The sequence below is a fragment of the Podarcis pityusensis genome (assembly GCF_964106645.2).
Source record: "Podarcis pityusensis genome assembly, chromosome: 4".
Lineage (NCBI taxonomy): Eukaryota > Metazoa > Chordata > Lepidosauria > Squamata > Lacertidae > Podarcis > Podarcis pityusensis.
The window spans coordinates 1,628,131-1,644,118 of record NC_138027.1 but is presented as its reverse complement, the minus strand read 5'-3'; the positions used below and the strand labels follow the sequence as shown (position 1 = coordinate 1,644,118).

Below are 15,988 nucleotides of genomic sequence, written 5' to 3'. Positions count from 1 at the left end.
TTTTATCTTTTTTCTGTATTTTGTATTTTCCTTTTATTTTTATTTTTGTATTTTTTTTCCTTTCTTTTTATTTATGTAATTCTTTTTTTTGAAACCTTAATAAATATCATTAAAAAAAAAAAAATGAAATCCTTTGCTGAAGGAGCCAGGCAGCTTTCTGGGCCAGCGAATGGCGTGAGGGCGCAAGGAAGGCGCTTGCTCTGTGCCCGAGGACACCTGGCTGGCAGTCAGAAGGACAAAAGCCACAGGGGGAGCGGCTGCTTCCAAGCCTGGGACTGGGGGAGAACCTCGCCTCTGCTTCGTCTGGGAGACAGGGTTTTCCATCCCGGCTCACAACCCCCCCAAAAAATAAATTACCGGGCGAGCGCGGGTCGTGCCCTTTCGATACGCTCGGAAGGTTAGGGGAGACCTGCCCCTTTCCCCCCATAGACCTCCGCCTGGGACCCCCAAAGGGCGACTTGCTGGGTTCGCTACCCCTCTGGCGTTTTATTTTGGATCGCTTTGTTTGATGTTTCAATGAAGGCGGTAAATTCTTTTGATGTTATTATGGGTGTGAAATATGTAGGCAGGGGTGTTTATTGGGTTGTATTTGTTTTTATTTGACTATGTGTTTTGTGTTTTTATATCGTAATTTCATCCTGTGAACCCCCAGATTTAATGAACAAATAAATGGATAAAACGACATGAATTCCCCCCTCTCTCTGCCGATCAAGAGGCAGCTCCCTCCCCGACACCCATCTGGAAAGAGGCAGGGAGGGGCATTGCGGGGGGGGGAGTGGCCCTTGGGGGTCTCCCTGGGTGGCCATGTTGGTACCCCCACCCCTTATTCAGAGGGATGGAATCCAGAGCAGGGGAAGGGTCCGCAACACCCTCTGAGTCTCTCACCCCCAATTTCTCCACAGTAGGAAGAACAGAGAGGGCAACAGACCAGGGTCAAACACCAAGAAATGGGTGGGGAGACAACCAAGGAGACCGGGGGGGGGGGCCTGAGAGCATGGGGGGGGACCTTGCCAGAAATTTTGAGGATAAAGGATTTGGGGACACAGCAGGGGTCTCTGGCTCTGAAAAGCACTGCAGCTTGGGTGGGGGCAAAATGCCATAGCGCCCTAAAACCCCCCACTGGTGCTGAATGATTCCTCTTGACTGACAGAGGCCCCCCCTTTCCCAGCCCCCCCAACTAACTCCCCACCCCCAGGCCTGTCCCCTCCCTCCGTCCCAGAGAAGAAGACACAGGAAGCCAGGTCAGATTGCAGAGGGAGGATTTATTAGAGGGTCAAGCGTCACATGGGGGCTGGAAGGGGTGGTCCCCACCAAACCTGGTGGGTGGCGAGAGCAGAAGGAGGCGGCCGCTTCTCCCTGGGGGGTGTCTCAGTGGGACCGGCAGGCCAGCGCATGAGCCACCACCCTGACCAGCTTGTGGAAGGCATGGTGGTAAGCAGAGATGAATTCCTGTCCAAAGGGAGTGGGTGGGGTGGGTGATGAGGACTTCGACAGGAGCTGGAAGAGAAAAGAGGGGGTGACTCCTTCTGCCAGGGGGCAGATCCCACAGCAGATTCAACAGATTGAGGCTGAATCCTGACAAGACAAAAGTACTGTTTTGGGGGGACAGGAGGCAGGCGGGTGTGGGGGACTCCCTGGTCCTAAACGGGGTAACTGTGCCCCTGAAGGACCAGGTGCGCACCTTGGGAGTCATTTTGGACTCACAGCTGTCCATGGAAGTGCAGGTGAATTCTGTGTCCAGGGCAGCTTTGTACCAGCTCCATCTGGTCCACAGGATGAGACCCCACCCGCCCTCAGCTTGTCTCGCCAGAGTGGTGCATGCTCTGGCTATCTCCCGCTTGGACTACTGCAATGCACTCTATGTGGCACTACCTTTGAAGGCGACCCTTTTGGTGGTTCCCTCCCTGTGAGAGGTGAGGTTACAGAGAAACAGGCAGAAGGCCTTCTCGGTTGTGGCCCCCGCCCTGTGGAATGCCCTCCCACCAGATGTCAAGGAAATGAAAAACTAACTGAAATCTGTATGCAGGAAATGTCTAATGTCTTACCATGTTTTATGTCCTGTAAGCCACCCAGAGTGACAAACACACACGGCACACACACACACACACCCCGCCAGGCAGCCCCTTGGGGCGGGGGAGCAGCCTCACCCTGACGTTGAGGGGGTCCACGTGGAGCTTGTCGCAGAGCAGTTCACGCAGCTCGGAAAAAGCCTCCTTGACCTCGTGCAAAGAGGGCTGGAGAGGTTCCTAATGAGGGGGCAGGGTCAGAGAGGTCCCCGAATTTACGGAACAAACGCTGGGTCCAGGGGAAGACGATCAACAAGCTGGAGAGAAGGAAGGAAGGAAGGAAGGAAGGAAGGAAGGAAGGATAAAAAGAGAGGCATGGATGGTTATTATCCAGGTGGAAAGAGGAGTTTCTGCCCAACCTGCCTAGAGAGGCAACCAGCGCCTGGCCTTACCATTCAAGGGTATCCCCATCCGAGGGGGCCACGTCGACTGTCATCATGACGGTTTCCATGATGGCTGGCCGTGGGCTGGGAGCTTCTCTCGGCTGCTGGAGAAAACCTTCTGGGCTGAGCTGGAGCTTCTTCCAGGGCTGAAGCCTTTTATACCCTGCGCCAAAGCTCCTCCTCCAGGATTTACAGAAGCTGTCCTGGTTTCTGATTTGATCAAAGAATGCAATTTTCCTTTAGACATGCCTATTTTCCTCTGAGAAATCCTGGAGGGTATGGAGTAATGCCACCCCTGTGCCAAGGAGACAAGCAAGAATAAAGGCTTTGGAAGACATCTGAAGGCAGCCCCAAAGGAGCGTCTCCACCCCAATCGCTTGGCCTGGACACTGAGGTCCTCCTCCTCCGGTGATTCAGCTACAGGGTACCAGGCAAAGGGCCTTCTTAGCAGTGGCTCCCTCCCTGTGGAAAGACATCAGATGTCAACCTGGGTGGCCTGAAAGACGGACTAGACACATTCATGGAGGAGAAGCTCTAATGGCTCCTAGTCCGGCTGGCTCTGCTCTCCCTCCACCATCAGAGGCAGCGATGCTTCTGAATCCCATGGGTGTATTTGCCTTGACTGATTCAGGGGACATTTCAAGGGGCACAGAATCATCTTTCTCCTGAGAAACGCCTGCTTGTGACCTCAACTTTTCTGGTTGTATGACTTTGGGTCACATTAGAAGTCCTCAATTCTTTCTTTGCTCCTTCCCCCTTTTGTACACCTGTTCTGCTTCAAAGCCCATATTTCGAACAAAGCTTTTGTTCAGGGATGGGGAACCAGAGGTCTTCCGAATGTGGTCTGACTCTGCTTCCCATCCCCACTGCCAGCTGACAGTCCATAGGCTCTCAATCCCTGCCCTTGTTGAACCTCCCTGTCTTCCTACCCCTGCCGCTTCCAACTCTCCCTCTGCTGTTCTCTCCCCACGCTGTCAAACCTGAATGTGAGCTCCCTGGGGCAGAGTCCTGTCCTACATTCCAAGGGCCCTCAGTTGATAAATGGTGAAATAATAATCATCATCTGTAAGTGCACTTAATTATCCTCAATGGGCTCAATTATCCTCAAGTGATTGCAACTCTGTTTGCAATGCTTTCTTGGGCCCTGGCACAGATCAGGGCATGTGGCCAGGATTGCCCAGGGCCACCCCTGTCATTGGGAGTGAGGTGGCTGCTTCAGGGGCAGATGCTGGGCTGGAGGACACAGTGGTGAGGCATCGTAGGACAAAAACAGCCTGCCACCCCCAAGCTGGCTTGCTGCCTTCAGGTGCAGGAGAGAACATTGTCCCATCTCCAGCACTGAAGAAAGAGATTGAGCTTCCAGCTGAATCACGGGAGCTGCAGTTTGTTAATTATTGTGGCTCTTTGAGGGGGTAAACTACACTTCCCAGAAGTCTTTGGGGGAAATCATGTGCTTTCACTGTACGTTGAGTACAGAGCCTGAGAAGATTTGGGTTTCCCCATCCTTGCTGAGGGGGGGGACAAAACCCATCACCCTCATGCCCTGGCTGACCACCATCAGTGACAGAGCACTGGGCTAAATGGAGCTTGGTCCAATCGGACAGGGCAGTTTCAAATTTTCCAGGAACTCGCCCTAAAGCCCTGCCAGAGGTATCTATTTCTCTGTGATGCGAGTTAACTGTGAGTAAAAAGGTAAAGGTAAAGTGACCCCTGACCATTAGGTCCAGTCGTGGATGACTCTGGGGTTGTGGCGCTCATCTCACTTTATTGGCCGAGGCAGCTGACATACAGCTTCCGGGTCATGTGGCCAGCATGACTAAGCCACTTCTGGTGAACCAGAGCTGCGCACGGAAACACTGTTTACCTTCCCGCCGGAGCGGTACCTATTTATCTACTTGCACTTTGACATGATTTTGAACTGCTGGGTTGGCAGGAGCAGGGACCGAGCAATGGCAGTTCACCCCGTCGCGGGGATTTGAACCGCCGACCTCCTGATCCGCAAGTCCTAGGCTCTGTGGTTTGACCCAAAGCTCCACCCGTATCCCAGTACCTGTGAGTAAGACCCATCAAATTCAAGAAGACACCCCTCTAGCTAGACACGCAGACAACTGCACTGTTACTTGTTGCCCTTAAATCCCATTTGTATTGGCCATGATTAACTTGATCTTGATGAGTTCTAAGCTCAACAAACTTAGTTTGGATTCCACTGTATGTTCTTATCTGTCAAATGGGAATAATAGGGACTTCCTTTGAAGGACTGTGCTAGATTATTCATTGCTAACCATCAGGCAGCATTTCTGGGCTTCTCAGAGGTGCCTAATCCATTGCCCCGTTATGCTCCTGATGAGCTTTGCAAGTTGCAGCGCCATTAAGAAAGGCCATGCTAGTCCGCCATGACAAGTGCTGCTAGAGAAAGCAGCGATGGAAGGGGGTGTCCTTTGCGGAGGATTCACCCAGCACACGCTTGAGCTCATGGGGAAAGAACACATGCCCCCCCCCCCCCAGACCGTGGCTGAATTCATTCCCCACAACCCAAAGGACAGGCTGTCCCCCAGACGGCACCCAGCGGACAACTGAGCAGATCTCCCACTGAAGATTCATCCTTCCTACCAGCCTTGGGGCGTGTAGTCATGTAAAAGTGTCAGTGGTATCTTAACAGAAATATAAACTCAAGAAACCTACGGCACCCAAAGTTATTTAGTGCAAGGAGCAGAAGTGATTTGCAGGTGATTAAATTTCTGGTGTTGATGCACCATAATTCCTTAGCAAAAGCAAATCAAAACATTAGTGGAGTAACTGGTGCACTGCAAAGCATAAAAGATCCTCAACGTTGATATGAAAAGCACTTGAGTTGGGTTTCTATGTCCTGTTGCTGCCTGGTTATTTGACTGACCAGTTCCCAGATGCAGGGCTGGGGAAAGTTCTGAACAAAACCAAACCAGAAACACTTTCCTGTGAGAAAACAGCACCAAAGGTCTTGTGCATGATCAGGGCCTGAAAGCTGCCCGTCAATCAGCTGTCTTCCTCTTTTGGCAGAGGGAATTGCTAGCCTGATGGACGGCCCTCTTATCATCAGAGAAATGCTGGAGGGTATGTGATCCTGGCTGCTGAAGATGGCTGGAAGGTCATTTGTCCCGTCAGCTGGATGAGCTGATCTGCAGAGCCAAGAGGGCTCTCTGGGCCGTCTATAACTGAGGATCTGGGCTTGAGTTCCCCAACTGAAGCGGAAGGTAAGCCAGAGCAGTTGCTCTTTTGCTCAGCCTGTTAGATATATCAACAGTCGGTCTATGAGCGTTTAGGAAAAGATGCTGCGATTACTGAGACCCAGCATAGGTTTCCCCAAAATAAGTCAGCCAGACCAATCTGATTGATTTTTTCTCTTTTCTAGACGGAGGTACAAACTTGGTGGATCAGGGGAATGCTGTGGACATAGTGTATCTTGAATTCAGTGAGGCGTTTGACAAAATCCCCCATGATATTCTAGCGAGAAAGCTGTTAAAATGGAGGTTGAACAAGGTAACTATTTGGTGGATTGGTAGCTGGTTGACAGACCAAACGCAAAGAGGACTCCTTAATGGTTCCTCATCAACCTGGGGAGAAGTGATAAGTCATGTGCGCAGTGTGCTGTCCTGGGTCTGTTGTTGTTTGACGTCTTTATAAAGGACCTGGATGAAGGAATTGAGGGGATGCTCATCCAATTTCCAGATGACACCAAACTGGGAATGGTAGCTAATGCCGCAGAAAACACAATCGGGATTCAAAATGACCTTAACACACATTCAAAAACTCTTTCAGATCATAATCCAATTTTGTGTGAAATTATAGGAATAGACTTTTCGTTGGAGACTGAAGGATAATTTATTAGATGACCAAGAAATATATGAAAAAGCAGAAAAGACTTGAAAAGACTATTTTATGCATAATTGGAATGGAGAAATAAAAATCAGTGTAATGTGGGGGAGACCTGGCTTACTAGCAGTACATGTGAAAAGGATCTAGGGGTCTTGGTGGACCACAAGCTCAACATGAGTCCACAGTGTGATGCAGCAGCAAAAAAAAGGGAATGCTATTCTAGTCTGCTTCCACAGAAGTCTAGTGTCCAGATCCAGGGAAGTCACAGTCCTGCTCTCTTCTGCCTTGGTCTGACCACACCTGGAACACTGTGTCCACTTCTGGCCACCACAGTTTAAGAAGGATGTGGACAAGCTGGAAGGTGTGCAGAGGAGGGAGACCAGGGTGATCAAGGGTCTGGAAGGCAAGCCGTATGAGGAGCGGTTGAAGCCTGGAGAAGAGGAGACGGAGAGGAGATATGAGAGCCATCTTCAAATATCTCAAGGGTTGTCCCATGGAGGAGGGAGCGTGCTTGTTTTCTCCTGCTCTGGAGGGCAGGACTCGAACCAAAGGCTTCAAGATGCAAGAAAGGAGATTCCGGCTGATCATTTGGAAACACTCTCTGACAGTAAGAACAGTTCAGCAGTGCAACAGACTCCCACAAGCGGAGGTGGACTCTCCTTCCTTGGAGGTTTTTAAACAGAGTTTGGATAGCCAACTGCCAGGGATGCTTCAGCTGAGATTCCTGCGTTGCAGGGGGCTGGACTAGATGACCCCTGGAGTCCCTTACAGGTCTACGATTAAGTTTCTGGATCTCTTGGCTCTTGCAAACCCAACCTGCTCTGCTAGTAACTCGGCACGTGGGACTCAGTCCAAGGACGGCTGTCGTAACTTGTGTGTTGCGCAAACACTGTGGGCTGCATGGCGTTGGCACCAGGCTGGGGAGTGGGCTGAAACAGTCGATTGGGCAGCGGTCCCTCTTAATGGATGCCACGTGGCTGTTGCATCAAAGTGCCGGCTGCCCTGACATACCTCTCCATCTGGTGAAGATAGGGACATCCTATTCCATAAGAGAATATAAATCATGCCCTACCCATCTGACTGGGTTGCCGCAGCCACTCTTAGCGGCTTCCAACATATACAAAAACACAATAAAACATTCAAAAACTTCCCTTTCCAGGGCTGCCTTCAGATGTCTTCTAAAGGTCGTATAGTTACTTATTTCCTTGGCTCGGGGGTTGCATAACTCCATACCCTCCACCATTTCCCTGGTGAAAACAGGGATATCCTAAGGGAAAGTGGGACATTCCGGGATCAAATCAGAAACTGGGAAAGAGGGACGCTTGGAGGGCCTGCCTTGAATGTCATGCTTAGAACTAGGAGTAGTCTCTCGTTTATCAATCCTCGTTGTGTCCTAGTAATCTGCGAAGGAGTTTGGGATATGGGTCTTCTTGTCCCAATTAATCCCCACAAAGACCCTGGGAGGTGTGCAGGCCAAAAAAGAGGCGAGCTTTTTGGCGGGGTTCGAGCGCAAGTCTCCTTGCCCCTTTAGCCTGCACCCGACGACAGCTGCCTCTCCTTCAACACTCCCCAAGTCCATGGCACATATTGGGCTGCTTCTGTTTTCAATGTGCATTTCGTGTTTTTACGTTGTGCTTTTATCCTGTAAACCGCCTGAGACCTGCGGGTATAGGGTGGCCTAACAATTTGGATGATGATGATGATGATGATGCAGTCCCATCATGGCGCCTTGTAGCTGCCTCTCCTCTCCACTCAGAGCTCCCCTTGCTTTCTTCACAGGGCTGGAACAGGAGCTGCTCAGGCATCCCTTTCTGGAAGGCTGTGGTGCACGGTCCCTGATTCAGGGTCCTGATCCTGCAGCCCCTTCTCTTCACCACCCATGGGCTCTCCCCCCCCCCCCCCCCCGCTCCTGGCTTGCTGCATGAGCTCCATATGCAGGGATGACTTTGCAGATCTGCCCAGCCTCCTGCTGAGTCAGGCCTGGCTCCCCCTGATAGCTCCGGCTGCAAGAGGCCGACCTGTTGCTCAGGAGGAGGTGAAAATGACTCTGCTGCAGATCACCCAAGCAGCAGCGATTCTGACACAGCAAAAATAAACTTTCGCCAAGTGAGCATTGGAATTAAAGGAGCATAACTCAGTCTGCAGGAGCATCGCTGGTTGTGGGCGAGACTCGTTTGACAACAGAGAGAAACTGAACCTTTCATGTCCTCAGGCCAGTGGAACTCTCTGCCACTGGAGATTCAGGGGGCACCTTCTATGCAAAGCTGTAGTTGCCTGCTGAAAACATTTCTATTCCTCCCGGACAGTGCAGGCAATTAAGAACGCATCCTTTTGCAAATGGTTAATTGATGTCTGTTGTTCACTTTTTCAAAGGTTAAACAGGTATTACGGTATGTCTTTACTGATGTAAATCTCCTGGATATACTTTTGTATGACACAGTGGTGTACAAATATTTTTATAAATAAATATGAAATGTTTTTATAAATAAATATGAAATGTTTTTATAAATACACATGAATGAAGGAAATAAACAAATGAGGAGAGCTGGGCTCCCGTTGCTCCCACTGGCCAACCAGATGTCCAATGGAAGCCCCCCAGCCCCCCTCCCCTTCCCGTGCTTTGCTCTCCCCTCCCCCAGTCACAGGCACTCAGTGGCTCAGACCATATCCACTCAACTGTGCCAGAACAAACGAGACATCTCATATTTCCCTGCGTGAGCATGGCAGTCATTTGTGGCCCCCTGCTCTCAGGCGATGTCGGAATGCGATCTCCCCTCAAAAAAGCACATTGGCGGGACCAGGGACCTTGCGTGGGTCACGTGATTCACGCAGGAGTGTGACCCCAGAAGATGGGGTCCGGCTTTCCCCCCATGTGGCATTTGACAGTGTGCCATGGGCTGGCTTAAAGGAGCCTGGTAGCCACTGTGCCCAAGGTCCACGGAAAGGTCTTCTTCTGCTCCTGTGAATGTAATATCTTATTCTGAAATATCCTTTTGAGTTTGGGGTGGGTGGCTTAGCCAGTAGGATGCTGGAGCGAGTCCCTTCTCATTCCTGGACCCAGCGAGGGTTGAAATCCTTTGCTGAAGGAGCCAGACAGCTTTCTGGGCCAGCGAATGGACTGAGGGTGCAAGGAAGGCGCTTGCTCTGCGCCCGAGGACACCTGGCTGGCAGTCAGAAGGACAAAAGCCACAGGGGGAGCGGCTGCTTCCAAGCCTGGGACTGGGGGAGAACCTCGCCTCTGCTTCGTCTGGGAGACAGGGATTTCCATCAAGTTAATCATTTTAATCATGGCCAATAAAAATGGGATTTAAGGGCAACAAGTAACAGCGCAGTTCTCGGCATGTCTAGCTAGATGGGTGTCTTCTTGAATTTGATGGGTCTTACTCACAGGTAACTCCCATCACAGAGAAATAGATACCTCTGGCAGGGCTTTAGGGCGAGTTCCTGGGAAATTTGAAACTGCCCTGTCCGATTGGACCAAGCTCCATTTAGCCCAGTGCTCTGTCACTGATGGTGGTCAGCCAAGGCATGAGGGTGGTGGGTTTTGTCCCCACCCTCAGCAAGGATGGGGAAACCCAAATCTTCTCAGGCTCTGTACTCAACGTACAGTGAAAGCACATGATTTCCCCCAAAGACTTCTGGGAAGTGTAGTTTACCCCCTCAAAGAGCCACAGTACTTAACAAACTGCAGCTCCCGTGATTCAGCTGGAAGCTCAATCTCTTTCTTCAGTGCTGGAGATGGGACAATGTTCTCTCCTGCACCTGAAGGCAGCAAGCCAGCTTGGGGGTGGCAGGCTGTGTTTGTCCTACGATGCCTCACCACTGTGTCCTCCAGCCCAGCATCTGCCCCTGAAGCAGCCACCTCACTCCCAATGACAGGGGTGGCCCTGGGCAATCCTGGCCACATGCCCTGATCTGTACCAGGGCCCAAGAAAGCATTGCAAACAGAGTTGCAATCACTTGAGGATAATTGAGCCCATTGAGGATAATTAAGTGCACTTACAGATGATGATTATTACTTCACCATGTATCAATTGAGGGTCCTTGGAATGTAGGACAGGACTCTGCCCCAGGGAGCTCACATTCAGGTTTGACAGCGTGGGGAGAGAACAGCAGAGGGAGAGTTGGAAGCGGCAGGGGTAGGAAGACAGGGAGGTTCAACAAGGGCAGGGATTGGGAGCCCACTGCCTGCCAATGGGAAGCAGAGTCAGACCACATCCGGAAGACCTCAGGTTCCCTATCCCTGAGCAAGAGCTTCATTCGAAATATGGGCTTTGAAGCAGGTGAGGTGTACAAAAGGTAGCAGGAATGACGAAAGAATTGGAGACTTCTAAAGTGACCCAAAGTCATACAACTAGAAAAGTTGAGGCCACAGGCACGCATTTCTCAGGAGGAAGATGATTCTGCGCCCCTTGAAAGGTCACCTGAATCAGTCAAGGCAAATACACACAATCAAGTTTTATAGGCTTGAGAAAATTTAACAAACAATTGCAGAATTCTGGGGACTTGAAGGTCTAGAATGTCTGCTGAAAGTTCTCTTGGAAATTCCTAGTGGTCCCTCACAGAACTCCATTTCCCAGAGTTCCTTGGGAATGACAAAAGTCAGAGCCTTCTTGGTCAGGCCAAAGGGTACCCATCGAGTCCAGAATCCTCTTCTCCCAATGGCCAACTATGGACCCCAATGGGCAAGCAGGATTGGAGCCCCAGAGCCGCTCCCTTGACGCCGTTTCCTGCAAGTGGGATTCAGAAGCATCGCTGCCTCTGATGGTGGAGGGAGAGCAGAGCCAGCCAGACTAGGAGCCATTAGCGCTTTTTCAGCCGTGGCTCCGATCTGGTGGAACACTCTGTCACAAGAGACCAGGGCCCTGTGGGACTTGACATCTTTCCGCAGGGCCTGCAAGACAGAGCTGTTCCACCAGGCCTTTGGCCAGGGCACAGCCTGACTCCCTCCCTCGGCAATCTTCGCGGAGCTCTGGCCCAATGGTTGCCAGTGGCTTGAATTAATTAATTTTATAATGAATGATTTTAGAGTGTTGTTTGTGCTGTACTTTTGTACTGTTTTATTGTTGTTAGCCGCCCTGAGCCCGGCTTCGGCTGGGGAGGGCGGGATATAAATAAAATTTATTATTATTATTATTAGAGCTTTTCCTCCATGAATCTGTCTAGTCCGTCTTTCAGGCCACCCAGGTTGACATCTGATGTCTTTCCACGGGGAGGGAGCCACTGCCAAGAAGGCCCTTTGCCTGGTACCCTGTAGCTGAATCACCGGAGGAGGAGGACCTCAGTGTCTGGGCTGAGCGATGGGGGTGGAGACGGTCCTTTGGGGCTGCCTTCAGATGTCTTCTAAAGCCTTTATACTTGCTTGTCTCCTTGGCACAGGGGTGGCATTACTCCATACCCTCCAGGATTTCTCAGGGGAAAATAGGCATGTCTTAAGGAAAAGCAGGACATTCTTAGATCAAATCAGAAACCAGGTCGGCTTCTGTAAATCTGGGAGGAGGAGCTTTGGCCCAGGGTATAAAAGGCTCCAGCCCTGGAAGAAGCTCCAGCTCAGCCCAGAAGGTTTTCTCCAGCAGCCGAGAGAAGCTCCCAGCCCACAGCCAGCCATCATGGCCGAGATGCAGATCACCATGAATATGGATGTGGCCGTTATTAGTGCAGAAGTCCTTGGCTGGTAAGTCCAGGGGTGGTTGCCTCTCTAGGCAGGTTGGGCAGGTGCTCCTCTTTCCACCTGGATAATAACCATCCATGCCTCTCCCTTTTTCCTTCCTTCCTTCCTTTGTTCCTTCTCTGCAGCCTGGTGGTGGTCTACCCCTGGTGCCAGAGGCTCTTCGCTCGCTTCGTGAACCGCTCCAGCCCTGCCCTCTCATTAGGAACCTCTCCAGCCCTCTTTGCACGAGGTCAAGGAGGCTTTTTCCAAGCTGCCTGAACTGCTGTGCAACAATTTCCACATGGACCCCGTCAACTTCAGGGTGAGGCTGCTCCCCCACCCCAAGGGGCTGCCTGGCAGGGGGGACTGGGGGTGCCGTGTGTGTGTGTGTCACTCTGGGTGGCTCACAGGACATAAAACATTAGACATTAAAAATTTCCTGCTACAGGATTGCCTTCAGATTTCAGTTAGTTTTTTATTTCCTTGACATCTGGTGGGAGGGCATTCCACAGGGCGGGTGCCACAACCGAGAAGGCCCTCTGCCTGGTTTCCTGTAACCTCACCTCTCACAGTGAGGGAACCGCCAGAAGGGAGCTGGACCTCAGGGTTTGGGCTGAACAATGTGGGGGGAGACGCTCCTGTGGGTATACAGGGCTGAGGCCTTTTAGAGCTTTCAAGGTCAACACCAAAACTTTGAATTGTGCTCGGTGGTCTTAGCAGCCCCTCCCAATCACCAGTCTAGCTGCCGCATTCTGGATTTGTTGCAGTTTCCGTATCACCTTCAAAGGTAGCCCCACATAGAGTGCATTGCAGTAGTCCAAGTGGGAGATAACTAGAGCATGCACCACTCTGGCCAGACAGTCAGGGAGGGTCTCATCCTGCGCACCTTCAAAGGTGCATTGCAGTAGTCCAAGCGGGAGATAACCAGGGCATGGACCACTCTGGCCAGACAGTCCACTGAGGCGTTCCCAAAGTAAAGGAAGGATTGAACTCTGATTAATACAAATACACACAGAGGCTTGAACCAGCAAGACTTTGGGAAGGGTGAGTATAATAATCTCTCTCTCTGTGTGTGCCTCCAGCCCCTGGCCCAGGTCGTTTTATTCACAAAAGAACTTTTTACAGAGTGTTCGTAAGAACCAATCAGATTTCTTCTGAGCATTTCAACAAACCCACGTAGGGACAAAGTTAAACTACAAACACTAGTTAGGCATGCATACATTTGGGTAAATGAATGAAAACTACAAAGGAGTGCATTCAGCAATCCCGGAGGTCATAAACAATCAATACACATGAGAAGAAGGATGGCCAGGAGGACAGCGATCATTACCACCTTTGTGTGAGACCTGTTTCCTGGCCCTAAGATTAACACATCAGAAAAGCTACTTCAAAGAAGCTTGCCCACTATCTTTATGGCCCAGGATGCTTGCCTGGCAAAGCAACTGGGCTGTGTACGTGACTTGACAAGCAAGAGAGATGGGCAGTAGAGGAAATGGCCAGAGATGCAGAGGGTTGTGGGATTTGGTCAGAAATTATTGTCAATGAATCAAACCCAGTCAACACAATGCATTCATAGTGGACACAACGACTTGATGCATATTTTATAATTCCTCATAGTAATCCCACCCGACCCCACACTCTGGATATTTGCACTCCTACAGTAGGCAGGCAGGGCCTCATCCTGCGTACCAGATGGAGCTGGTAGATAGCTGCCCTGACACAGAATTGACCTGCACTTCTATGGACAGCTGTCAGTCCAAAATTACTCCCAGGGTGTGCACCTGGTCCTTCAGGGGCACAGTTACCCCATTCAGGATCAGGGAGTTCCCCATACCCACCTGCCCAAAGTCCACCCTAAACAGTGCTTCTGTCTTGTCAGGATTCAACCTCAATCTGTTGAATGCGTTGTGGGATCTGTTGTGGGGAGAGGGTGACTCACACATGGGCCCCCGGCAGAAGGAGTCACCCTCTCTTTTCTCTTCCAGCTCCTGGGCAATGTCCTCGTCATCATCGTGCTACCCCCTCCCCCGGACAGGAATTCACCCCTGCTTACCACCATGCCTTCCACAAGCTTTTCAGGGTGGTGGCTCATGCGCTGGCCCGCCGGTCCCACTGAGACACCCCCAGGGAGAAGCGGCCAGCTCCTACTGAACTCTCCACCCACCGGGTGGGGGCCACCCCTTCTTGCCCCCATGTGACGCTTGACCCTCTAATAAACCTCTCTCTGCAATATGAACTGGTTTCCTGTGTCCTCAATGCTCATGGCAGACTGATCCCCCCCATGTTCCAAGGCCCCCCTCCCCCGTCTCGATGGTCATCTCCCCACCCAGTTCTGGTCTGTTGCCCTCACTCTTCTTCCTACTCTAGAGAAATTGGGGGTGAGAGACTCAGAGGGGGATGCGGACCCTTCCCCTGCTCTGGATTCCATCCCTCTGAATAAGGGGTGGGGGTACCAACAGGGGCCACCCAGAGAGACCCCCAAGGGCCACTCTCCCCCCGCAATGCCCCTCCCTGCCTCTTTCCAGATGGGTGTCAGGGATGGAGCTGCCTCCGAATCGGCAGGGAGAGGGAGGAATTCATTTCATTTTATCCATTTATTTGTTTATTAAATTTGGGGGTTTACAGTATGCAGTTACGATAGAAAACCACAAAACACATAAACAAAACAAAATCAACCCAATAAACACCCCCGCCAACATATTTCACACCCATAATAACATCAAAGGAGTTTACCACCTTCATTGAAACATCAAACAAACAGATCCAAAGTAAAACGCCTTGGGGGCAGCGAAGCTGGCAAGTCGCCTTTTGGGGGTCCCAGATGGAGTTCTATGGGGGGAAAGGGGCAGGTCTCCCTTAAGCTTCCGAGGGTATTGAAAGGGCATGATCTGCGGCCATCCAATAATGTCTTTTTGGGGTTTGTGATCCGGGATGGAAATCCCTGTCTCCCAGACGAAGCAGAGGCGAGGTTCTCCCCCAGTCCCAGGCTTGGAAGCAGCCGCTCCCCCTGTGGCTTTTGTCCTTCTGACTGCCAGCCAGGTGTCCTCGGGCGCAGAGCAAGCGCCTTCCTTGCGCCCTCAGGCCATTCGCTGGCCCAGAAAGCTGTCTGGCTCCTTCAGCAAAGGATTTCAACCCTCGCTGGGTCCAGGAATGAGAAGGGACTCGCTCCAGCATCATACAGGCTAAGCCACCCACCCCAAACTCAATATTTTGAAATCACAAAGGAAGCTTAAGTATACAGAGGACATTTAGTGCAGCAAAGTGAACAAAACAATTATCTTAAAAAATTATCTTCAACAAAACATTGCTTAAGGAGGTCAGCTTTAAAACAGAGCAGAGCAAGAAGGTTGGAGACTTTAGCGAGGCACGTAGGCACTGGCGGAGGAAGAGGAGTGCGGGGGGAGCGCATTGCCCCCGGCAGTTGCATCCCGGTAGTGGGCCATCTCGGCTACCCCCCCCCCCGGGCCCTTGCTGGGCACTATGCTCCTGCCCCCAGGCATGTCCTGCCCCCAGGACGTGCGCCGGACCCCCCACCTGCTCTCCGCCCCCCCACGTGCCGGAGCATGAAGCTCCCCCACTGCACGGATGGGGGTGACATAGAAACATAGAATGGTAGAGTCAGAAGGGGCCCCAGGGTCATCTAGTCCGACCCCCTGCAATGCAGGAATCTTTTGCCCATGACCCTGAGATTAAGAGTCTCCTGCTCTACCTGCTCAGGTAGCAGTGGGGGGGCAGAATATGTGCTCCCCATATGCCAGTGTCTTTCTTCATAGTCCCCCTCAGTCCCTGCCCTGCTCCTGAGCCTCTGGCTTCTCAGAGATGGGGGCATGAGGGCATGTTTCGTACGTCACTGTATGAAGTATGGGAGAGATTGGGGGCCACCAGGTGGCGCATTGGAAGATGGCCGACAATAACATCTCTCCGACCCACACGAGGTAATTAAGAGGCGGCTATGGGAAGTATGCAGTCTTCCCAACCCCCCAAGGAGATGGGGGGGACTGCCTTGTCAGCGGTGGCCATAATGCACCCCCGGATTC

General features: G+C 51.5%; 1 protein-coding gene and 2 long non-coding RNA genes across 4 annotated transcripts in view; 1 reads left to right on the top strand and 2 right to left on the bottom strand.

Annotated features, from left to right (window-relative positions):
* The window catches only part of LOC308475372 (hemoglobin subunit beta-1-like), a 114,597-nt gene that overhangs the window by 62,637 nt on the left and 35,972 nt on the right, over positions 1–15,988 (bottom strand). The window lies entirely within an intron of this gene.
* LOC308475447 lies at positions 1,243–3,538 on the bottom strand. The gene is made up of 3 exons (XR_013985205.1): positions 2,459–3,538; positions 2,148–2,323; positions 1,243–1,497 (listed from the first exon to the last, which is right to left on the bottom strand). It is a non-coding gene; the product is annotated as an uncharacterized lncRNA (long non-coding RNA).
* On the top strand, positions 5,529–14,159 carry LOC308475405. 2 transcript variants are annotated; one of them, XR_013985151.1, is made up of 3 exons: positions 5,529–5,679; positions 12,098–12,273; positions 13,937–14,159. It is a non-coding gene; the product is annotated as an uncharacterized lncRNA (long non-coding RNA). The 2 variants fall into 2 exon arrangements; XR_013985152.1 differs by lacking the exon at positions 5,529–5,679 and adding an exon at positions 11,519–11,975.